The following is a 22547-nucleotide window of genomic DNA, read 5'->3' on the forward strand; positions in this document are numbered from 1 at the left end:
CGCTGACCTCGAGGCCGTGGTGGACTCCTTTAGGCTACTCTCCGCTCCTATGCACCGTGCGTGTTATCACCGAGACTCTGGGGAGCGGGAATCCCTGGGGGTTCAAGCCGGCTGCAGCGTCACGAGCCCGGGCCAAGGCACTTCCAAAAATGAATGCCGAGGAATGGCGGGTTCTCCACATGCAGATCAGGCTCACCCCGAGCAAGCCTGCGTGCTGAGAAGAACTGGTTCTTCTCTTTGATCAGAATGTGTCAGCCTGGGTAGACGAGCGGTTGGTGGAGCCCCGGAGAATCACTCCATCTGAGGGCACGAGGAAGAGCTTTCCAGTAGAGTCTTCTTGTGCAAGAGGTGTCAACGGACTTGGCATATCTCCTGAGAACTATGAAAAGTGAACACGAAGACTGCGATCGAATGTATTTATCTATTCTTTTCCAGTTAGAGATATGGGAGTGGTTTCTCTACTTCGGTGAAAAAACGGAGTGCGTTTGTGGGGAATCAGATTCTTGCTATGGGGGCAAATGTGTCGGAAACACGGGCTTGAGAGGCCCGGGAGTGTGGCTTCCATATGCCTCGAGAGCAGGTGGAAAGGGGAGGTGACTTCTTTCTGCGTCATTTTCTCTGATGTGGTCATGGAAATCCTTCCTCATGAATCACTGAAGCAGGTGACGGTGAACTTCCTCTTTAACAAAATTCTAACAGAGATTTTGGGCTTAGAACAATCCAGGAATCTCAACTTCTTCCCAGCTCCGAGACAAATTTGAGAAAACTTCCTTTGATGATTGAGCTCTTGACCTTTAAATACCTAAGGAGAAGTCACCTTAGCTCAGTTGCTTAGAGCTGGGTGCTAGTAATGCCAAGGCCACCTGTGGCTTTTGTGCTGTTTGAGAGCAACAAATGCTGTGATAACAATGAACACAATCAGAGGAGAAAGGAGAAGCAAGCTCCTGCTGACCCAGTGTTCCTGACACCAGCATTAACTTGTGGTTTTGTGTCTGGAAGAGCAGATGCTGAAGGAACTGAGGTTCCAGAAGGAAATCCCAATCTGGGAGCAAGATGTACCACAGACACAAAAGCACATGAGTGAAGACCTGGCTTTCCGTCTTCCCCAGCCACACCAGCTCTTGAATGGGCTTTCTTAACTGTGTATCAACTTACTTCTTCAGAGCTGTCCTTGGATGGGCAGGCAACTCAGGTGGCTCTGGTCCAGTCCTCACTTCTATCTCCCCTTTTCACTCCCCACACTTGACTCTGGATATGCAGGTCTTCAGGGAGTCTCCCATGCAGAACACTAAGCCCCTTATCTACTGCTGGCTTGTCCAGTCAATTTGACAGATCACAAACCATCTTCTGAGAGACAGCACCCTCGCCTAGCTTCCCTGGTCTCTGAGGTTGATCGTTTCCCTTCCAGCACTCCCAGACATCTAGGCACACCTCTGTTCTGTGCCACTCTCCAGGGTAAATCTTCCTCAATAAGCTCCTTGGAGGCAGGGTGCTTATTGTTTAGTGCTATGTATTTAAAAGTCTGCACAAGTGATGAAGGTTGAGAAATACATGTGTGCAGGCATACAGGAAGCAGTGTTTCATGCTCCAAGTGGACTTCTCAGGACTGAGGTCCACACTGCCTCCATCTTCATGGCATGATGAACAGACTACTGGACTACAACATATGCTGATTGGTTCCATTTCTCTGACTGCAACCCTGAGGCTCAGAGTGGCTCTGTGCCCCCGGATCAGGGTGGCGGTGGAGAGCATGCTCAGTTCATTAAAAGTCAGGGGAAGGTCGAACTTCCCTGAGGCTGAGATGGAAGAGGGACCTCGTAAGTGGGAATTTCCACTTCACTGGTCTGTAGCAGAATGGTGCATCTCAAACCTATAGTTTCTACAGCATTAAAGTGACTGGTTTTGAAGTTTTTCTAAATTCAAATGATGAGAACGACTTGGAATTAATATTTACAAAATTGCTATTTATGAAATTGTTTTTTGCAGACATGTACAGAATATGGACAATTATAGGCCTTTAGCGAGTGAGATTCTTAGTTACCATCAACAAAAATTACACAGGGCAGGAAAGCTACAGGCAGTGAGTTCACTGGCTCTGTCCTCGACACACAGGCCTCAGACTCCAGGGTTTTCCCTGGTCTCACACTCTCCAGGCGAAGTCCACAGGAACATTTCTGATTTTCTGTATGGCTTACTGTAATTGGAGAGAAACTTCCTCCATGGCTTTGAGGTTTGCCCTGGCCTCTGGCTGATCACATCTGTTTCATGCCCGTGCCTCAGTCAATCACAGGCAAGCAAATTAGGACAACTCGGTTTATTCCTGACTCTGAGGTTGGGATCCACTTCCTCTGCAGAAGATGGTTCTGGGAAGAAGTTCAAGCCGAATTAAACCCTTAATAGGTTGGACAAGGAACGGGAAGGGAGAATCATAAGTCACTGTTGGGTAGATAGCAAACCATAACTACTAGAACCTATATTTTATCCCTGTTTAGGAAATAAAAGGAGAAATATTTAGTAAATTTTCTTACTCATTTCAGTAATACTCTTGATGTCACAACTAGTCTTCCAGATCCACTGATTATAGAAATAACTCAAACTACAACTCTAATTGAGTAGTGACAAAAGTAACAATGACATTAATATTACATGATACAATGGTTTTTAAATCAAAATGCCATGAGTCTGGCTATCAGTTTGTTATGGTTTAGACAACAAACTAAACAAACTGTTAGATAACAAAACCATAAAAGCTCATGTGTGGGACAAAGTAAGGTTTAGAGGTGAAATGATTGGGTTATGGGGGCTTTAACTCAATCAGTGCATTAATCTCCTGATAGGGTTAACTGAGTGGTGACTGTAGGCAGGAAGGGTAAGGCTGGAGGAGGTGGGTCTTTGGGGGTGTGCCTTTGGTATTTATTTTGTGAGCTGAACTTATTCTCTTTCTGCTTTCTTCTGTGATGTCCTGAGTCGGTTTCCTCCACCACACTCTTCAGCCATGATGTTCTGCCTCATCTCATGCCCTCCAGGAATGGAGTTTGCCATCTGTGGACTGAGATCTCTAACTGTGGGCCCCCAAATAAACTTTTCCTTCTCAAATTGCTCTTGTCAGGTTCTTTTGGTCACAGCAGTGAAAAAACTGACTAAAACAGTTAAAAAAATAAAACAGGAAAAATGATGAAACATTTAACTTCACAGAAGACTTGGTCCCGTTTTCTTTGTTTTAGCTCTTACCCTTGAGGCTTGGTCAACTTTGAACTAATTTCTGAACATGGTGTGAGGGAGGGGTGGACTTTTTCTTTTGCCGTGCTGGGGATTGAACCCAGGGCCTTGTGCTTGCAAGGCAAGCACTCTACCAACTGAGCTATATCCCTAACCCACTTGTGTGTGGATTTCTAATGATCTCTGTGCCATTCTTGAGAACAGTATTCTTTCCTAATTGAATTTCCTTGGCACCCATTTCAAATCAGTTGGCTCTAAGTCTGAGGGGTTCTTTCTGGACTCTCAATGTTATCTGTTCTGATGCCAGCATCATATAGTCTTGGTGCCTGTTGCCTCACTATAGGTGTTGTCTGGAAATCTGAGTCCAGCAATTGTGTTCTGCCTCTTGAGGATTGTTTGGGATACTCTGAGGTCTTGCAGTTATGCCTGAATGCTGAAATCAGTTTGCCAGTTTTTTTTTTTTTTTTTTCGGTGCTGGGGATTTGAACCCAGGGCCTTGTGCTTGCGAGGCAAACACTCAGTTTGCCAGTTTTGTAAAAAAGAAAAAAAAAAAAAAGCCAGCTGAGGTTTTGATATGGCTTTCATTAATGAATAGATAAATTTGGGGAATACTAAACTTGGCATATCTTTCCAGATTTTTAGGTCTTCTTCAATTTCTTTTAATGATTATGCATAGTTGTAAAGAGTACAAGTTCTATGTGATTTTTTTCCTCAGTGTTTTCTAAAGTATTGGATTCTCTTGAATGAAGAATAAATGAAGTTGTTTTACTTGTTCTTTCTGCAAGGTTCAGTGGTAATGTATAGTAATACAATTGATATTTTATGTTGATTTTGTATCTGTAATATCGATGGATTCCTTTGTTAGGTCTATTCAAAATAGATTTCTTAGTATTTTCTATATACACAGTCATGTCATCAGCAAAAGAGATATATTGCTTCTTCCATTCCAACTTGGATGCTTTTAATTTCAGTTCATTGTACAGCTGCCTTGGCTAGAACCTTCAGTAAAATGTTGAGTAGAAGCAGGCTTACTTGCATAGACTGAGTCTAAAATAATGGGACAGGCTTGTTGCCACCATGACAGGGACATATTTTCTTTCTTTCCTAAGGTCGACAGGGAGGAGCTTTGAGCACTGGGATCGAGGATGTGAAAACAAAACAGGTGCAGACTGTTCCTCTCCAGCATCGACCTCAGAGTTGGTGCTTCCCATCCTGACTTCTGGGCACTGCTTTCTGCCCTGAGACCCTGGCACACTGATCATGACATTCTTTGTCAGGGCTCCCTGTTTTTCCCAAAGAGCACTGAAGCTACTGATAAATGCAAATATTTGCACCCTCACAGAACTACATCCTGAATTGGGAAGAAACAGATGAGAAACAAATCAAGTGCATAGCCACCTGGGTGGCCTGTCCACTGTGGGGAAATCACTAGCCTAAATTAGGTCAGGAGAGTTCGGGAAGCTGCCACCTGAAGACAGTGCTCAGCCTCCTCCTTCTCCGGGGGGTCTTGCTGGGATTCTCTGGCCTTAAGTTTCCTGACATTGTCATAAGAGTAACTTCTACCTACCAAGGCAGCTGGGGGTGTGAGAGCTTTGGTTAGTCGCATGGAGCCTGGGCAGGGTCAGAGCAATAGGGAGCACTTGGCCAGCATGACCACTGTTGTGGTGGCCCTCTCCCTGAGAAGGCTGGCTTCTCATCTGAGCTTGTATCCTAGGTCGCTTATATTTAGGGGATGAGAAATTCAGGTTGAGCTTAGCATCCAGGAATCTCTTCCTGGAAGGAACAGCTTTCTTTGGAAGTTCTGCATTGTCACTGGGTGAGGAACTAATCTCCTTCAGACAATGCTACAACTTCTGCTTTCCATCATCAAAAAAATACTTTAACCCACAGCAGAATAATAGCAAACCATTGTATTGACCCAGGTATTTATTTCTGCTGATATTATTTCATTGGTGATGTTCTAAGCTTCCAAGTGACTACGCGTTCAAGTTTCTGATGTTTCCTTGGTATTTTCAAAAGATCAGAGAACTCAGTCATCTGCGGAACCCAGGTCCAAATAGCAAACCTGGAGAATGCAGGCGGAGACCCCACCACCTCTCCCTGTCACCGAACTAACTCCCCGCCAGCCCGGGCCCGGCAGGGTCCCTTCCTCTCCCGGGAGGGTGGCTTAGGACACGCATTTCGGAAAACCTGCGCCACCAAGAGAGGATCTTCTCAGAGATGGCCCAGGGCAGGAGCGCGGGGCAGCGCGTCGCTTTCAGGCAAAGGAAAAGGCGGTTGGAAACTCCCAGGTGTCTGGTCAAGTCCGCCCGGCAGTCTCGGCAGTCTCAGGGGTTCCGGAGTAACGGTGGGTGGGCGGTCGCCTGTTTTCCTGTAGTTAGAGCTCGTTCCTGGAGCCTTTGCCAGCATTAGTTAAGGTTCAAAATTGATCAGAAACCCCGAGTTTGTCACTCTAAAGTCAGATCCGACTGGAGGATGCGGGCATCGATCCCGCCACCTCTCGCATGCTAAGCGAGCGCTCTACCACCTGAGCTAATCCCCCGGCTGCCCGGGGCCCGCTTCTGAGGCTTATCCGGGAGTAGATGCGGTGGTCCGCGACTCGCTATCCACTGCAGCGCACAGTGGCCTCAAGGCCGTTCTTGCGGAGCTCACAGCCCACCAAGACCTACCGAAAACGGCCGAGGCTGGAGCAAGCCGGCTCTCCGGACCCCCGGGAGGGGAGGGAGAAACGGCCGCCCGTGAGGCAGCGGGTCCTGGAAACGGGCGCGCGTCACCTGCGCATTGCCGAGGAACGCGCGCCCACCGCACCCGGCCGTGCGGGCGCGGCGTGGGGTCCGCTACCGGGCGCGCGAGCTGACCACCGCCCACGCTAACCTCTCCTCCCGGGCTCGCCAGCTGACCACCGCCCACGCTAACCTCTCCTCCCGGGCTCGCCAGCTGACCACCGCCCACGCTAACCTCTCCTCCCCGGCTCGCGAGCTGACCACCGCCCACGCTAACCTCTCCTCTGGGTTTGCGGGTAAGTGCTCAATAAGTGCTTCTCGTTATTCTTAGCTGACGAGCAAACCCTGTATGTTTAGGATGCATAGCACGAGGCTTTGACATGTGCTCACACTCAGGAACCGCTGGATCCAGCGGAAGAGCGTGTCTGCTCCTCTAACCTGCGTGTGGTGAGAACGCTCAGAGTCTGCGCTCAGCGAAGTTCAAACACAGCACGTCGTTAGCTCCAGCCACCGCGCTGCGCAGCAGATCTCCTAACGTATTCCTGTGGCTGGACTAAAGTTGGTGTCCTCTGACTGAACACCTGCTATCCCCTCCACCTACCCAGCTCCCGGTTCCTGGTAGGTAACCTCCATCCCACCCTGCACTCCAGCGAGTGTAACACTTTTAGAACCCACACCTCGTGAGATCGGTGGTCTCTGTTTTTCTGTGCCCGGCTAACAGCACTTAACACCATGCCCCGCTGGTCCGTCCATGTTGTTGCCAATGACAGGATTCCTTACGTTCGAAGGCCGAATGGTGCCCCGTTGTGCATCTGTGCGCGTTTTCCAATACACCGTCCACCGATGGTTGACTCTGCACCCTGACCCCTGGGAACAACGCTGCCGTGAACACTGAGTGCACACGTCCCTCGACCTGCGGATTTCCCTCCTTTCAGCTGTATACCGCAGAGTGGGCGAGCTTGAGCAGATGGTGCTTCTATTTTTAATTTTTAAAGGAATTGCCACGACTGTTTCCATCATGGTTGTACTAATTTACATTCCCACCAAAATTGCACAAGGATTAACTTTTTTCCACTGGTGGGCAACTCGTATTTTTAATATTTTTGGTGACAGCTTTTTCAACAGGTTTGCGGGGCTATCTCGTGATTTCGGTTTGCATTTCTCTGATGATTAGTGATGTTGAAACACAGTTTCATATGTCTGTTGACCAGTTGTCTTCTTTTGCGAAATGTCTGTTTAGATCCTTTGTCCATTTTAAAACCATGTTATTTTCTTGTTGTCGAGTTGTGTTTCTTATATATTTTGGATATTAACACCTTATCTAATGTGTGGTTTGCAAATATTTCCTCCCATTTAGTAGGTTATCTCCTCATTCTGTTGTTTCCTTTGTTGTGCAATAGTTTTGAGTTTGATGTAATCCTATTTATTTATGTTGCCCGAGTGTTTTTTTTTTTTTTTTTTTTTAACCAGGGATTGAACTCGGGCATTTAACCACTGAGCCTCATCTCTAGACCTTTTTTGTATTTTATTAGAGACAAAGTCTCCCTGAGTTGCTATGTTGTGGAGGTTGGCTTTGAACTTGAGATCCTCCTGCCTCAGCCTCCTGAACTGCTGGGATTACAGGCTTTCACCACCACACCTGGCTCTTGCCTGAATTTCTGCAGTTATATTAAAAAAAATCATTGCCCAGACTAATGTCATAAAATGTTTCTCCTGTTTTCTTCTAGCAGTTTAATTGTTTCTAAGTCTTATGTTTCTGTCTTTAATTCATTCGTGTTTTGCACATGGTGTGATATTGGGTCCAGTTTCATTCTTCTGCAGGTGATATATAGTTATCCCAGCACCATTTAGTGAAGACAATGTTCTTTCCCACTGTGTGCTCCTGGCATCTTTATCAAAAGTTGACTATGAATGTTTGGATCCACTGCTGGTCTCTCTATGCTGTTCTGTGCATCTGTTTTTTAATGCTAAAACCATACTGTTTTGATTACTATAACTTTATAGAATAGTTTGATGTCAGGTAACGTGAGGACTCCAGTTTTGTTCTTTTTTTTTTTTTTTTTTTGCTGATGATTGCTTTGGTTATTTGGGGGTCTTTTGTTTGCTTCCATATGAACTTTAAGATGCTTTTATTTCTATAAGACATGTAATTTGAATTTTGATAGAGATTGCACTGAATATGTGGGAGTAATATGGGCATTCTAACACTATTAATATTTATTTGTGTCTTCAATTTTTTCATTAGTATTTTTTATTTTCAGTGTGTTGCTTTTTTAAACTTTTTTGGTTAAATTTATTTCTAAGTTTTTAACTTTTTGCAGCTATCATAATTGGGATTTAAAATTCTTTTGCAAGTATTTTGTTGTTAGTGTATACATGTGTACTGATGCTACTAATTTCTCTGTTGATTTTGTATACTGAAACTTTACTAAATTCATTTATTCTGACTTTTTTTTTATTCTTCAGTGTTTTTTATATGGGTATGCTCTTGTGATCTGTAAACAGGGACGATTCAACCTCTTCCTTTCCAACTTGGGTGGCTTTTATTTTTCCTATTGTCTGCTCTCTCTGGCTGGGGTGCCTGCTATTGTGCTGAATACAAGTGGCCAGAGTGGGCCTGTGTTCAACTTTTCGTGGGTAAGCATGCTGGCAGGTGTGGGCAGGCCATTACAACCTGTGTTGTATTGTGGTACACTTCTTATGTTCCTAAGTTGCTGAGCGTTTTCAGGATGTTGAGTTTTATCTAATGCTTTTTCTGCATCTACTGAGATGATCATATGGCTTCCCTCTTTATTCTGTTAATGTGATGTACCCCATTTATACATTTGCATATTTGAACTATCCTTGAATCCGTGGGACAGATCCCACTTGGTCATGGTGAGTGACCCTTTTAGTGCACTGTTGAATTTGGGTTGCTAATATCTTGTTGAGGATTCTGTCCTCTGTGTTCATCAGGAATGTTAGGTTGTAATTCTTTGTTTTTTGTAGTGCTCTTGTCTGGCTCTGCTGTCAGGGTAATGAGGGCCTCATAAAATGAATTCAAAAGTGTTCCCTCCTCCTCAATTTTTTTTTTGGAAGAATATGGGCAGGATTGGTATTAGCCTTTATATATTTGTTAGAATTTAGCAGTGAAGTTATCAGGTCCTGGGATTTTCATGAATGGGGGACTTTTTATTAATGATTTAATCTCCATGTTATTAGTCTTTCCAGATTTTCTGTTTCTTCATGATTGGGTCTTGTTGGGTTGTATGTATCCAGGAATTTATGCTTTTCTTCCAGCCTATCCAAGTTGTTGGCTGCAGTCATCTACAGTGGTCTTTCATGGCTCCTGAATTTCTGTGGCATCAGCTGTAATGTTGACTCTTTCATTTCTGATATATTTCTCTTTTTTCTTTGTCAGTCTAACTAAAGACTTACTGATTTTGTGTATCTCTTTAACAAACCAACTGTTAGTTTGATCTCTAATTCTTTCTGATTTTCCTATTTGATTTATTTCTGTCCTGATCTTTATTGTTTTTTGCTTTCTTTTTAAAAAATTAGATTTATTTTTAACTGATACATAAAACATGAAAATTGTACATGTGAATGGAGTACGAGCTGATGTTCTAGTGAATGCATGCCTTGTGTGATGTTTAAGTCAGGTTAAGTGAGTCTTCTCTTTTATCACTTCTTTATAATGAAATCTCTCCACGTCCTTTCTTTGAGCTTTGTGAAATGTTCGGAGCATGGCTGCCGCCTGGGTCACCCTGCCTAAGTCACCCTGCCTAGGTCACCGTGCTGTCTAGGTCACCCTGCCATCTGACTCACCCTGCTGCCTGGGTCACCCTGCTGCCTGGGTCACCCTCCCGCCTGGGTCACGCTGCTGTGCACTCCAGAGCCTCCTGTTCCTACCATAACTTAACCCGTCCATCAACCTCTCTCCCCCTCCCTGCCCCTACTCTTCCAGCCTCTGGTAACCACTCTTATTTCCTTCTTTCTGCTAAGTTTGGGCTCAGTTCCTTCTTTTCTAGTTCTTTGAGGTGTACTGTCAGGCTGTTGCTTCAGGATCTTCTGTAATGGTAAGGCACTTTCTGCACTATACTTCTTTCCTAGAAGTGCTTTCCCTGTACCCCATAGGTTTTGGTTTGGTCTGTTTCCATTTTCATTTGTCTCAAGATAGCTTCTAAACTTCTCTTCTGATTTCTTTTTAATCCATTGGATTTTCAGGAGCATGACGTGAATTTCAACATATTTGTAAATTTCCCCAAATCCTTCCTGTCGTTGGCTTCTAGTTTCATACCATTGTGATAGGAAAAGATAATTGGTATTATTTCAGTCCTTTTAAATGTTAAGACTTGTTCTGTAGAATTCATTGCATGGTTGGAAAGAATATGTGTTTCTGTTCTGATGAACAGAACATTCTGTGTGTCTCTCAGGTCCATTTGGTCAAGTGTTGTTCAAGTTCAATATTTTCTCCTTGATTTTCTCCCTAGATGATCTTTCCATTGATGAAAGTGGAGTATTAAAGCTCCTTCTGTGATTGAACAGAACATTCTTTCCCTTCTGATCAATTGATATTTTCTTCCTGTATTTAGTGCACCAATGTTTTATAGATCACACATGGATTTACACATGGAGCTACCACTGTAATAGCCTATTGATAAATCAACTTGTTAATCACTGTTTAATGACACCTTTGTCTATTTTGTGGTTTTGATGTAAAGTCTATTTTGTCAGACGTGAGTTTATCTGCTCTGTTTGGTTTTCATTTGCAGGGAGTCTCTTTCTCTGTCTCTTCACTTCCAGTCTATATGTGATGGTGAAGATAAAGTGAGTCTCTGACAAGCAGCATGAAGCAGGATGTGGATGCATTTTCCTCTTCCCCCTCCTCTGAAGTTCCATTTGCTCACGTCGAGGTGACTATTGGTGGGTAAAGATGCCCCACTGCCATTTTGTCAAGTGTTACTGGTTATTTTTTACTTCTCCTTTCTTCCTCTCCTGCTGTTTTTCTTTTTGATTTGATTTTTTTTGTGATAGTGCTTTTATTTCCTCTCCTTTATCTTCTGCATATTCGCTACAGGCTCTTGCTTTGTAGTTATCCTGAGATTCCATAAAACATGGTATTGTTATAACAGACTATTAATTGGTAGCAATTTTCAGTCCTCATTCATGTGTATCCTGTGGAAGTCATGCACACATACTGTATGAGAAACAGCAAAAAACTACAAATGTATTACAGGAAGGTGTTTAAAAGGCAAGACCACATCAGTGTGGAGGAACAAAAGTGGATGCAGATGAGGAAGCAACACAGGGTGGAGAGGTCAGGCATGGCCTGGAATCCCTTTGTGTGTGTTGAGCAGGATGCCTGTTTAGCTGACAGGTTTGCACACGCGCGTGCGCGTGTGTGTGTGTGTGTGTGTGTTACTGGTGGGTTGTCCAGTGAGATCCAAATTCTTGGCATTGGAACTAAGAACTGAACAAGAAATACAGAAGTAACAGGCAGACATAGATTTATTGAAAGTGAAAGTAACACTGTAACCCAGAGAGTGGACCAGCCAGAGTGGCCCCAGGCCCCAGGGTCTGGGTGAGCCTTGTCTCCTAGGCTGAGCTGTGCCTCAGTCCCCTCTGCACAGGGACCAATGGAAGACTGTGCCCCATTTGTTCCCATTGGTTACTTGATTTTTGCCTAATTGGAATACAGAACCTGTGGAGGGCGTTGCCTTGGTAATAAGCCCTCAGGGGTGTGGCTTGTTATAGTAACTGGCCTTTCCTGAACAGGGACATGGTGACTCATCTGTTCTGCACTCCTGGCGTGTCCTATACCCTGTCATCTTGATGTCTGTGAACTATGTCAGTTGTAAAATGCCTTTTAAGGGAAATGGTATCTAAAAGCCTAGCCACTTGGGGATATGTTGGGTAGCGCATCATGGAAGCTAAAGATCTTTGAAAAGTTTCCCTAACTGAAGTGATGTTTAGGGAAAGGTTTTTAGTTCATCGTGGAACCAAGGAAGAGATAGATGAACAAGAAGAAAAATACTCTAGAGGTTGTGTAGGAAGCGCCACAGTTTGTCAAGAGGTTGGTGTGGAGATCGTAGAGAAGGAGTCAGGGTGCTGGGTTCATTGTCTCTGCTCAGCAAAGAACTAAAGAACAGGACATACAGACAGAGAGCAAGCAGCAGGTTTGTTTTAAAAGAGCCAATAACAGACTTCCCTGAAGAGAAGGGGCTCCAGAGCTGGGCGTCTGGTGGGGGAGTTTTGGCTAGGTCTCCGGGATTTCCTTTTTCCTTATCTCCTCCCTGCCCACAGCTCCTTACTATCATCCATTGGTGCCCCCTCTGTCCACGAGTCTGTTTTAGCTTTTCTGTTGGATCCCCTGCTTAGGAGCATGAGTATGGCAGTGTCTGTATGATTGGGTCCCCTGCTGTGTCCACGAGCACTTTTGTCAACCAGGAAGTTATAGGTACACGTAAAGGTGAGACTCACCGGTAAGTCACACGTGTCCACAGCAGGGCCAGGTCAGTGTCGTTCCGCCTTCTTCCCTTTCCCCAACCCGCTCCCTCACCCTCAAACCCCTCCCTCCGCCCCACTGATCTCTTCTATTTTCATGGGATTCCACTGTCCAAAGCAACACCAAGAATAAACACAATCCCTATAAAAATTCCAGTGATGTTTGTCACAGGAATGATACAGTTCTAAAATTCACACGGAACTGTTATCAGAGGAGTCCTTGGGCAATGGTACTAGACTCTGGGGTTCCAGTGGATCAGGTCTGGCCACCTGACCTGATGTTGCTGATCAGAGACCAGAGAAGAACTTTAATCTTGGCCAGGCCAGGAAGAGCAGATACAGGGGTGCGGTGACCACAGATCTGCCTTCAAGGACTGACAGAAATTGTGAGGTTTTATAGAAAAGGGAAGCAGAGGCAGGGTGGTGGTCGGCATAGCTGGGGGGGTAAGTCTTCCTTAACAGGCCATGCTTTGGTTGATCATTATCTCATGACTGGTTCTTGCCAGGTGGTTCCAGAGAAGTCTGCACAACTTGAGGGGGAGGTCCAGCTCTCCTGAGATGACTACTTCTGCTTAGGGGTGTGGCTTAGGGGGGTGGCCTGTCCACTGGGGGTGTTCTTATCATGGGGTTATGCTGTTTCCAGAATGCAAGGCGACTGCAGATTTGGGGCAGTGAATGCAGACTTCAGAGTGTCACTCTAGGGGTCTGGCAGTTGAATGTCTCTGCACATCTTGAAAATACCTTGGTTACTCGTATCTAGGTGTCCCCAGTCTTGCAGGGAAATGAGATAAGCTAGGTAAAATGGGCTGAGCGACCTTGCATTATACTCAAGTGATTAACATGCCTATATGTAAAGTTAGCAAGAATCCGACCCAAGGTTCAAGGTAATGAAGGAGACAGATAAAAAAACGAAGGCAGAGATGTCAAGCCTTATCCTGCTTCAGTTACTCAGTAGGAGTCTGCAGGCCTTAGTCAAGACTCAGAGCTTTTAGCAAAGGCAGCTTTTCTAAGTCCCACAAAAGACCCCCAATGGTCAAAGCAATTTTGAGAAAGAACAAAGTTGGAGGTATCGTACTATGTAACTTCAAAATACACTACAAAGTCTGGGGAATACAATTGACCAACTTACATTTGCTGTATTGTCTGCATGCACAAATATGTAACAATAAATTCCACTATTATGTATAATTATAATGTATCAATAAAGATTACATAAAGCAATAGTAACCAAAACAGGATGATAGTAGTACATGATCAATGGAAGAGAATAAGCCTAGAAATAAACCCAAGCATATGTGGTGGTCTCTTGGTTTTTCACAGGGATGCCAAGAATACACAATGGGTGAGAATAGTTCCTTGATAAAAAATGTTGGGAAAGCTGGGTATTTATATGGAAAATAATGAGATCAGACCCTTATTTCATACTAAATATGAAAACCAACTCAAAATGGATTACATATCAAAACAAGTCTCAAAACTCTAAAACTAGAAGAAAGAAAACATAGGGAAAAATCTCCTTGACATTGGCTTTGGTGATCCTTAGCAAATAGGAAGAAGCAGGCAGTATATCACACAATCAGACCTTAAATTATACTACAGAGCTATAGTGACAAAAATGGTCATTTTGGAATCAAACTAGACATGTAGACCAATGGTACAAAATAGAAGACACAGACAAACCCACATAAATACAGTTACCTCATACTAGACAAGGGTGCCAAAAACATTCACTGGAAAAAGATAGCCTGTTCAACAAATGGTACTGGGAAAACTGGAAATCCATATGTAGCAAAATGAAACTAAACCCCTATCTCTCACCCTGCACAAAAACCAACACAGAGGATCAACGCACAGGCATTAGACCAGAGGCCCTGTGCCTAATAGAAAAAAAAGTAGGCCCAAATCTTCATCATGTGGACTTAGAACCTGACTTCCTTAACAAGACTCCTAAAATGCAAGAGGTAAAATTAAGAATCAATGAATGGAATGGATTAAAGCTAAAAAGCTTCTTCTCAGCAAAGAAATCTATCAACAATTGAAGAGAGAGCCTACAGAGTGGGAGAAAATCTTTACCCCACACATCTCAGATAGAGGACTGATCTCCAGGATATATAAAGAACTCAAAAAAATTAACACCAAAAAAAGCAAATAACCCAGTCAATAAATGGGCTAAGGAATGGAACAGACACTTCACAGAAGAAGAAATACAATCAATCAACAAATATTTGAAAAAATGTTCATCATTTCTTGCAATTAGAGAATGCAAATCAAAACTGCTCTAAGATTTCATCTCACTCCAGTCAGAATGGCAACTATCAAGAATATAAGCAATAATAAGTGTTGACAAGGATGTGGGGAAAAAGGTACTCTCATGCATTGTTAGTAGGACTGCAGATTAGTGAACCACTTTGGAAAACAGTATGGAGATTCCTAAGAAAACTTAGAATGGAACCACCATTTGACCCAGCTATCCCACTCCTTGGTTTATATTCAAAGGACTTAAAATCAGCATACTACAGTGATGCAGTTACAGCAATGTTTATAGCAGCTCAATTCATGATAGCAAAACTATGGAACCAACCTAGATGCCCTTCAACAGATGAATGGATAAAGAAAATGTGGTACATACACAATAGAATATTACTCAGTCTTAAAGAAGAATGAAATTATGGCATCTGCAGGTCAATGGATGGAACTGGAGAAGATCATGCTAAGTGAAATAAGCCAATCTCAAATAACCGAAGGCCAAATGTTTCCTCTGATAAGTGGATGCTGATTCATAGTGGGGGGTGGGGAGGGAAGAATGAAGGAACTTTGTACAGAGGGGAGTGAAAGGAGGGGTGGGCAGGTGGGGATGGGAAGAACTGTAGATTGAGACAGACATTATTACCCTATATACAGGTATAAAAAATTTTTAAAAAATATCACTGTCAAATAAAGTTAATGAAAAAATTAATAAATAATAGTTAAACTAAATAAATAAATAAAAAGAAATTGGCCTTGGCAATGATTTATTTGTTTTTTTGGATAGAATGTTAAAAGCTCAGGCAACAAGTGCAAAGGTAAATAGAATCACATCAAACTAAAAAACTTCTGCACAACAAAGGAACTAATCAATAATGTGAAACTATATGGGAAAATATTTGCAAACTCTGTCTTCTAAAAGTTAATATTCAAAATATGTGACACACACACAACTCAATAGCAAAAACAAAACAGAAATAAGCACACAAAACCTCCCCAAATTTAAAAGTGGGCCAAGAACCTGAGTAGACCTTTTTGTAAAGAAGACATACACGTGGCTGACAGGTATGTGAAGGAACGCTAACCATTACTAATCGTCACGAAACGCAAATCAAAACCCCGTGGAGATGTCACTTCACGTTTGTTAGGACAGTGAATGTCCACAAAATAAACGGTAAATATTAGTGGGGATGTAGAGAAAAAAGTCCTTTGTACATTGTTGGTAGGAATGCAAATAGGTACTGCCCTTATAGGAAACAGTACAGAGGATCCTGAGGCAAGAAAATAGGACCGCCACATGATCCAGTCTCCCCTCTTCAGGGTAAATGACGAGGAAGTCAAGTCAGGACCCCTGAGCGTACGCACTCCTGTGTTCACTGAAAAAGCAGCGCAGCTGCGCTGGGGTCTCTGCCTCCCCAGGGGTCAAAGCCGTTAGTCAGGAGGGAGCGGACGGAAGGAATGGCATCGGTAAATCCCTCTCCACCGGACTCCTGTTCCTGCCAGGGACCACTCGGTCCGCTCGGTGCGCAGAGCAGCAGTACCGAGAAGCACCGCGAAGAGAGGCCAGTTAAGGAGAGGCGCGGGGGAGAGGGCGAGGGCGGGTTAGGCTCCGGGGAGGGAGGCTAGGTAAGGAGAGGCGCGGGGGAGAGGGCGAGGGCGGGTTAGGCTCCGGGGAGGGAGGCTAGGTAAGGAGAGGCGCGGGGGAGAGGGCGAGGGCAGGCGAGGCTCCGGGGAGGGAGGCTAGGTAAGGAGAGGCGCGGGGGAGAGGGCGAGGGCGGGTTAGGCTCCGGGGAGGGAGGCTAGGTAAGGAGAGGCGCGGGGGAGAGGGCGAGGGCAGGCGAGGCTCCGGGGAGGGAGGCTAGGTAAGGAGAGGCGCGGGGGAGAGGGCGAGGGCAGGCGAGGCTCCGGGGAGGGAGGCTAGGTAAGGAGAGGCGCGGGGGAGAGGGCGAGGGCGGGTTAGGCTCCGGGGAGGGAGGCTAGGTAAGGAGAGGCGCGGGGGAGAGGGCGAGGGCAGGCGAGGCTCCGGGGAGGGAGGCTAGGTAAGGAGAGGCGCGGGGGAGAGGGCGAGGGCAGGCGAGGCTCCGGGGAGGGAGGCTAGGTAAGGAGAGGCGCGGGGGAGAGGGCGAGGGCGGGTTAGGCTCCGGGGAGGGAGGCTAGGTAAGGAGAGGCGCGGGGGAGAGGGCGAGGGCGGGTTAGGCTCCGGGGAGGGAGGCTAGGTAAGGAGAGGCGCGGGGGAGAGGGCGAGGGCAGGCGAGGCTCCGGGGAGGGAGGCTAGGTAAGGAGAGGCGCGGGGGAGAGGGCGAGGGCGGGTTAGGCTCCGGGGAGGGAGGCTAGGTAAGGAGAGGCGCGGGGGAGAGGGCGAGGGCAGGCGAGGCTCCGGGGAGGGAGGCTAGGTAAGGAGAGGCGCGGGGGAGAGGGCGAGGGCGGGTTAGGCTCCGGGGAGGGAGGCTAGGTAAGGAGAGGCGCGGGGGAGAGGGCGAGGGCGGGAGAGGCTCTGGGGAGAGAGGCCAGGGAGGGAACCTTGCTGGGGAGAGGCTAGGGAAGGTGGGGCGCGGGTCAGAGGGCGAGGCAGGAGAAGAGTCGGGAGGGGGCCCGGGCTCCGCGACTCTCAGCCCGGGGTTCGCCTTCCCGCACGGCGACCACTGCGCGTCCTCGCGGGGACGCCGATTTCCCCTGGTCGCGTTTCCCCTGCTCGCCTGGAGGAAGCTCCGTCTTCGCTCACCAAGCGGCGCGCTCTGAGCCTCCACGGCGTCCGGGGAGATGCAGCCTGGCGCGCCGGCGAGCGAGCCAAAGTCCGTGGCCGCTGCTACCCGAGCAGAGCCGCGCTCGTGCCGCGTAGGCCGAGTGGGGAGTGACCGGAAGCGCGCCCCGGGTGCTCCAGTGGCGCAATCGGTTAGCGCGCGGTACTTATAGGGCAGTGTCTCGCGGGCGATGCCGAGGTTGTGAGTTCAAGCCTCACCTGGAGCATCGTTTTCCAACCCAGAATCAAGCCCAGGACGACAGCATCCTCCAGAGGAGAGCCTTCAGCCTGCCGTGCGTCCCCCGCGGTTCTGACCCACTCTTAACTCCCAAGTGCTGGGAGCTGCGTACCAGGCTCCTCGGTGCCTCTGGATCCAGGAAACACCAAGTAATTTCCACCCGAATCTGTTGTGCCGCAGTCAGTTCGCTTTTCTTGTGGCTCCTGTCGGTTTTTGCCCTGCAAGCTGATTCCGGATAAAGGATACCTCAGGCACCTTTCTCCCTCATTTGGCTCTTACTCGTGTTGTTCCTTGGCCTCCCGCACCCCCCACCTGCCCACACTCAATGCTAGGTAGCTTCCTGAGGCCGTGAACAATGGACTCCATTTGAGGGAACATAAAGGCAGGAAATCGTTCAGGGTTCTTGAGTGATTAGAAGTTCTGGCTTGGGGAAAAATACAAAGTTCGGATTTTTCTGACAACAGTGTGGCCTCCAGTATTCCCCCTTCCTCTCCAAGCAAGAAGCTGAAAGTCCAAAGAGAGGGATGGAGGAATAGGAAGCTGGTCAGAATCGTTTCCCTAACTTCCTGGAACCCTTCAGCCAGCCTTAGACTGCCTGGAACCAGAATTCTTAAAACAAAAAGTAAATCTGTTTTAGAAGCTTCGATTAACTCCTGACACATTAAAGCAAAGGAATTCCTCCTGTTTAAACGTTTAGTTCATGGGGAAACTGGTGTAGAGAGTTAATTTCCTGCACTTCTCAGTGAGTGCTCCAGTATTTAGCAACATGGACATTCCTGCTGATCAGTCCCAAGGGCTGAGACTGGCATAACCAAGAAATAGAAATACTAGAAACATTTTAATATTCAATACTGGGAGATGTGAGATGTGTCAAGGGACCCTATGAAGAAGAAGAACATGAAATCTGCCCAGTAAAAGCAGAGGAAGCCAGTCATGAGGATGAGGTACTTAGAGTAGCTCTGATTTCTGGGCTGGAGTTGTTTGCAAACCTAGAACCAGGAAGGTAGAGGACACACTGGTGCTGTTTAAACAGAGGAAGAGCCAGACACCCACTGCTCCAGCCCACGAGACTCTGAAAGGCGACATCCAGAAGAGCCAGGAGAGATAGCAAAAGCCACCTAACTATTTGCCCTGATGGGAGCACCTAACAGTGGCCGACACACAGCCCAATCTCAGACACGTTCATGCCAGTCACTGCTGTGACATAGTGGAGCAAGCTGGAGCTTATCAGAAAACTGAAGATCCCAAAGAGGAGGAGGTGGAAAAGAACTTGCCATGAGTTCAGTGGTTGGAGCTGTCTGCACAGGGTGGTCCTGGGACTAATGGCCCTGAGCCACCCTTTCCAGAAAAATCAGTTTTACAACCAATATCTCCTAGGAAGTTATTAAAATAAAAAAAACTGTGGAAGTATATCTGGTCCCTGTGCTACAAATAATGATTGGATGAGGATAAAATATGTTTTTCCCCCCTCAGGACCTGTGATAAAAACATAGACATGTCTCACAAATATAAGGATGTTCCCCACAATTCCAAGTCCAGTAAGAGAGGGGAAGGTTATTCTTTGGGTGAGGATACTCCAAATCATCCTTCTGGTTTTATAGACAGAACCAGGAAAAATGTTTTGAGAAACACAAATAGGTGAAGATGACGTATTTCAGTCTGTGGATTTCTTCTGTTTACTTCAGTGAAAAGAACTGTTTGTGACATATGTAAATGGGCAGTTTTTCTCCTAGCAGGTTCTCCATATCATTCTTTGTTCTTTTCTTCTTCTTCTCTTGCCTCCATTGTCATGGAGAGGATGCTAGTTACAACTTGGACATAAATTACTTGCCAATTCATCCACCTGCCTTTCCAAAGGATCCTTTTTTGTAACCCTGTGTCCACAATTTATATGACAGCTTTCTTCCTAGAAGCTAAACTGAGGGCAGCAGCCCTGGGTGAGTCTCTTAAGCCCTGACTCTGGGTCTCCTTCCTCTTCCCTGTTCAGACTGGACAGCCGCCTCCCGCCAGGAGAGGGCGCTGGTGCCCACCCGCCTCTTTTCACACATGCACCCATCAAGGAATATTGTGCTAATGGAGTTGTGTCTTGTCCAAAAATTGCCCTTGGCCAAGTGGAGTGGTTTCCCAGGCGAGGTCATGTGGCTTACCCATCTCCCCCACCCCTGGGCAGCCCGTGGTCATAATGTCACAGAGGTTAGTTAGGTGGGACAGTAGAAAGTCCAGCCCCCTTGCCCAGGTTGGGACTAACTGGTAAACTCCTTGCCCCTTCTCTCCACGTGAGTGGGGTCTGGTCAAAGCCTATTCTTTTCCTCCCACTTGTAATGTTCGTACTCTCCATTTCTCCTGAGAACATGCAAATAGAACTCCAGAGAAACAATTCCCATCTCATGCTCTGGTCCTGTGGATTCTAGCCAAAGACACACCTTACTTATTCCGTCTTTTGATCTTTGTCAAACCTAGTGAGTTTTTTCCCAATTAGAAATGCCCTACTTGTAGGTCCAGCCACCCTGATGTCTCAGGTGTGATATCACTTCCTTCACTTCTTGCCAATTACGTATAGCTTCACATCTATCTGTCATTCACAATTTGGCATCCTCTCTGTATCAGACTTATTTCTAAATTATGTTCAGCCCCTCCAAACAATTGTAACACTAACACTTACCTTGCCACAAGAATGTGCATAATGTTCCCTGGCCGATCTGTTGTTGAACCCCCACCCCTGACTAACTGCTGCCCCTCTGTCACAGATCAGCTAAGAATTCTGTCTCATATAGAGGGAAGGTCAGCAGACTAGAAGGAGACTGGATGGGGGAGGGAGGAGGGACAAGAAAGGGAAGGAAAAGCAAATGAAACCGGCAAAATTATGCTGTGTGCATGTATAAATATGCCACAACAAATTCCACCTTTATGTATGCCTATAAAGCACCAATTAAAATACATAAATAAATAAATAGAAGATGGGTAGAGTGGAAAAAGGGAAATAGGGGAGATGCGGGGAGCAGGGCACTGAAATGGAGTAAACTAAAGTCCATGCATGTGTGATTACGCCAAAGTGAACCAATGATTGTGTAAACCACAGTGCACCACTAAAAGCAACAATAACAACAACAGAATTCCTACCCTTGCCTGCACTTACCGACTGCGTTGCCCGTCTCTCTTCCTCCACTGCAGGAGAGAATAATGGAGAGGTCTGTCTTCCTTGTGCTTTGCAAGTTACTCAGAGGAGCACCTGCTACCAAGTTCTCAAAAACAATTTATGAATGAATTATTAAATGAGGCTTATTGCTGTGAAACTGCACATTAATCACAGAGATGAGTCTATAAGCCTGTTTGGGGAGATTTTTGAGTTGGTCTGTGTTTCCTTAGAACTGCAGGCCTGCAGAAGACTCTACTTCAGATGACACATCCGGAGGGGTCGTTAGTATGTCCTCAAATGCACGGAGGAGGTGAACTGGCAGGTTTCCACCCATCAGAGAACAACACAGACTTCCTTTAAGAGACTTCATACTGCTTTCCAGGGGGTTTGCACTAATTTGCAGTCCTATCGACAAAGTTTAAAGGTACCTTTTCCCCCACATCCTCACCAGCATTTATTATTTTTATTCTTGATAATTGCCATTCTGACCAGAGTGAGGTGAAATCTCAATGTAGTTGTGATTTGCATATCCCTGATTCCTGGAGATGTTAAGCTTTTTTTATTTTTGGCATTGTTGGCCATTTGTATTTTTTTCTTTTGAAAACTCTCTCTAGTTCTTTTGCCAATTCATGAATTAGGGTTTTTTCTTGGCATTTAATTTTTTGAGTTCTTAATATAATCTGGATATTAATCCTCTACCTGAGGAGCAGGTGACAAAGATCTTCTGGTCTGTAGGTTCTCTCTTCACATTCTACTTAGTGAACTTCTTTTTCTTAATGCTCCAGACTGGGTGAATATCTAGGTCACCCTATTGCTACTTCCACTTAGTGTGAGCCTTGGACTGTTCCCACTCACACAGTACTTTGAGAGGAGACATTAAACCCTGTTTATTATAATCACTTCAGATCAAAGAAAGAAATAGAAAAGATAGAAAAGAATAATACAAACCAAGGAAAAAAGAAGAAAAAGATGGATGGTGGGGATTTGGGGCCATAACAGATAAAAAGGAAAAGAGGAGCTGAGAGGAGGAGGGGTGAGCCCGAGTTAGGAAGCAAAGGTGGAATGCTTTCCATTAAGCTTTAAACATTTGAAGAAATACAATTGGATGGGTTGAGGGCATAGTTTCAAATACTAAGGGAGCAATCATTGAATCAAAATGAGGAGTGACATACATATGATCAAAATTGACATGAGACCCATACGGCAAATCATGCCCACGTGGAGAACACTATTACTGAGTCTGCCTGGGTTGCATTTCACCGGGATCTGACGCCTCTAGAAGATGTCCGTCGCTCTGCATCTCTGGGTTCTCCTGGAGGTGCTGGGGCACAGGAGCCACTTTCCTGGGGCCGAGGATTTCTCCCCGGCAGTTCACCTGGGCTGGGCCGCATGCTGGGCTGTGTCTGCCGGCTGTCTGTTAGGCGCAGGAGCACCGGAGGCAGGGCTCTGGGCTGCTGCTCTGACTGCTGAGGGACACTGCCCTGGTTCCCTCCACGGGCCTCCGTTACCGGTGGCACAGATCCTGGTGGCTGTCAGAAGCATGGCAGCTGTGATCGCCGCTTCTCCGAGGGTGGTCTGGTGCAGACGGTGCCTCCTGGCTGGGGAAGACCATCAGGGTTCTGTCCCTGAGGCTGGGAAAGAAGGTCAGTGGGGCTACCTGCGTCTGAACTCTTACTGCCTGTCTGTGGCTGTGAATCCATCGCACTCCCCTTCACTCTCTGGGCCGGAGATGGGTGGTTCACCCATTTCCGAGCCTCAGCG

The 22547-nt window shown here is 46.1% G+C and overlaps 2 non-coding genes and 1 pseudogene across 2 annotated transcripts; 1 reads left to right on the top strand and 2 right to left on the bottom strand.

Annotated features, from left to right (window-relative positions):
- Window positions 1-5688: 5688 nt before the first annotated feature.
- On the bottom strand, window positions 5689-5761 carry Trnaa-agc (transfer RNA alanine (anticodon AGC)). Its single transcript has one exon. It is a non-coding gene; the product is annotated as a tRNA-Ala (tRNA).
- An 11785-nt stretch (window positions 5762-17546) lies between these two features.
- On the top strand, window positions 17547-17639 carry Trnai-uau (transfer RNA isoleucine (anticodon UAU)). The gene is given in 2 exon segments: window positions 17547-17584; window positions 17604-17639. It is a non-coding gene; the product is annotated as a tRNA-Ile (tRNA).
- A 794-nt stretch (window positions 17640-18433) lies between these two features.
- Window positions 18434-22328, bottom strand: LOC124989479 (uncharacterized; annotated as a pseudogene).
- Window positions 22329-22547: the final 219 nt, after the last annotated feature.

This window comes from Sciurus carolinensis, chromosome 7, assembly GCF_902686445.1.
Source record: "Sciurus carolinensis chromosome 7, mSciCar1.2, whole genome shotgun sequence".
Classification (NCBI taxonomy): Eukaryota; Metazoa; Chordata; class Mammalia; order Rodentia; family Sciuridae; genus Sciurus; species Sciurus carolinensis.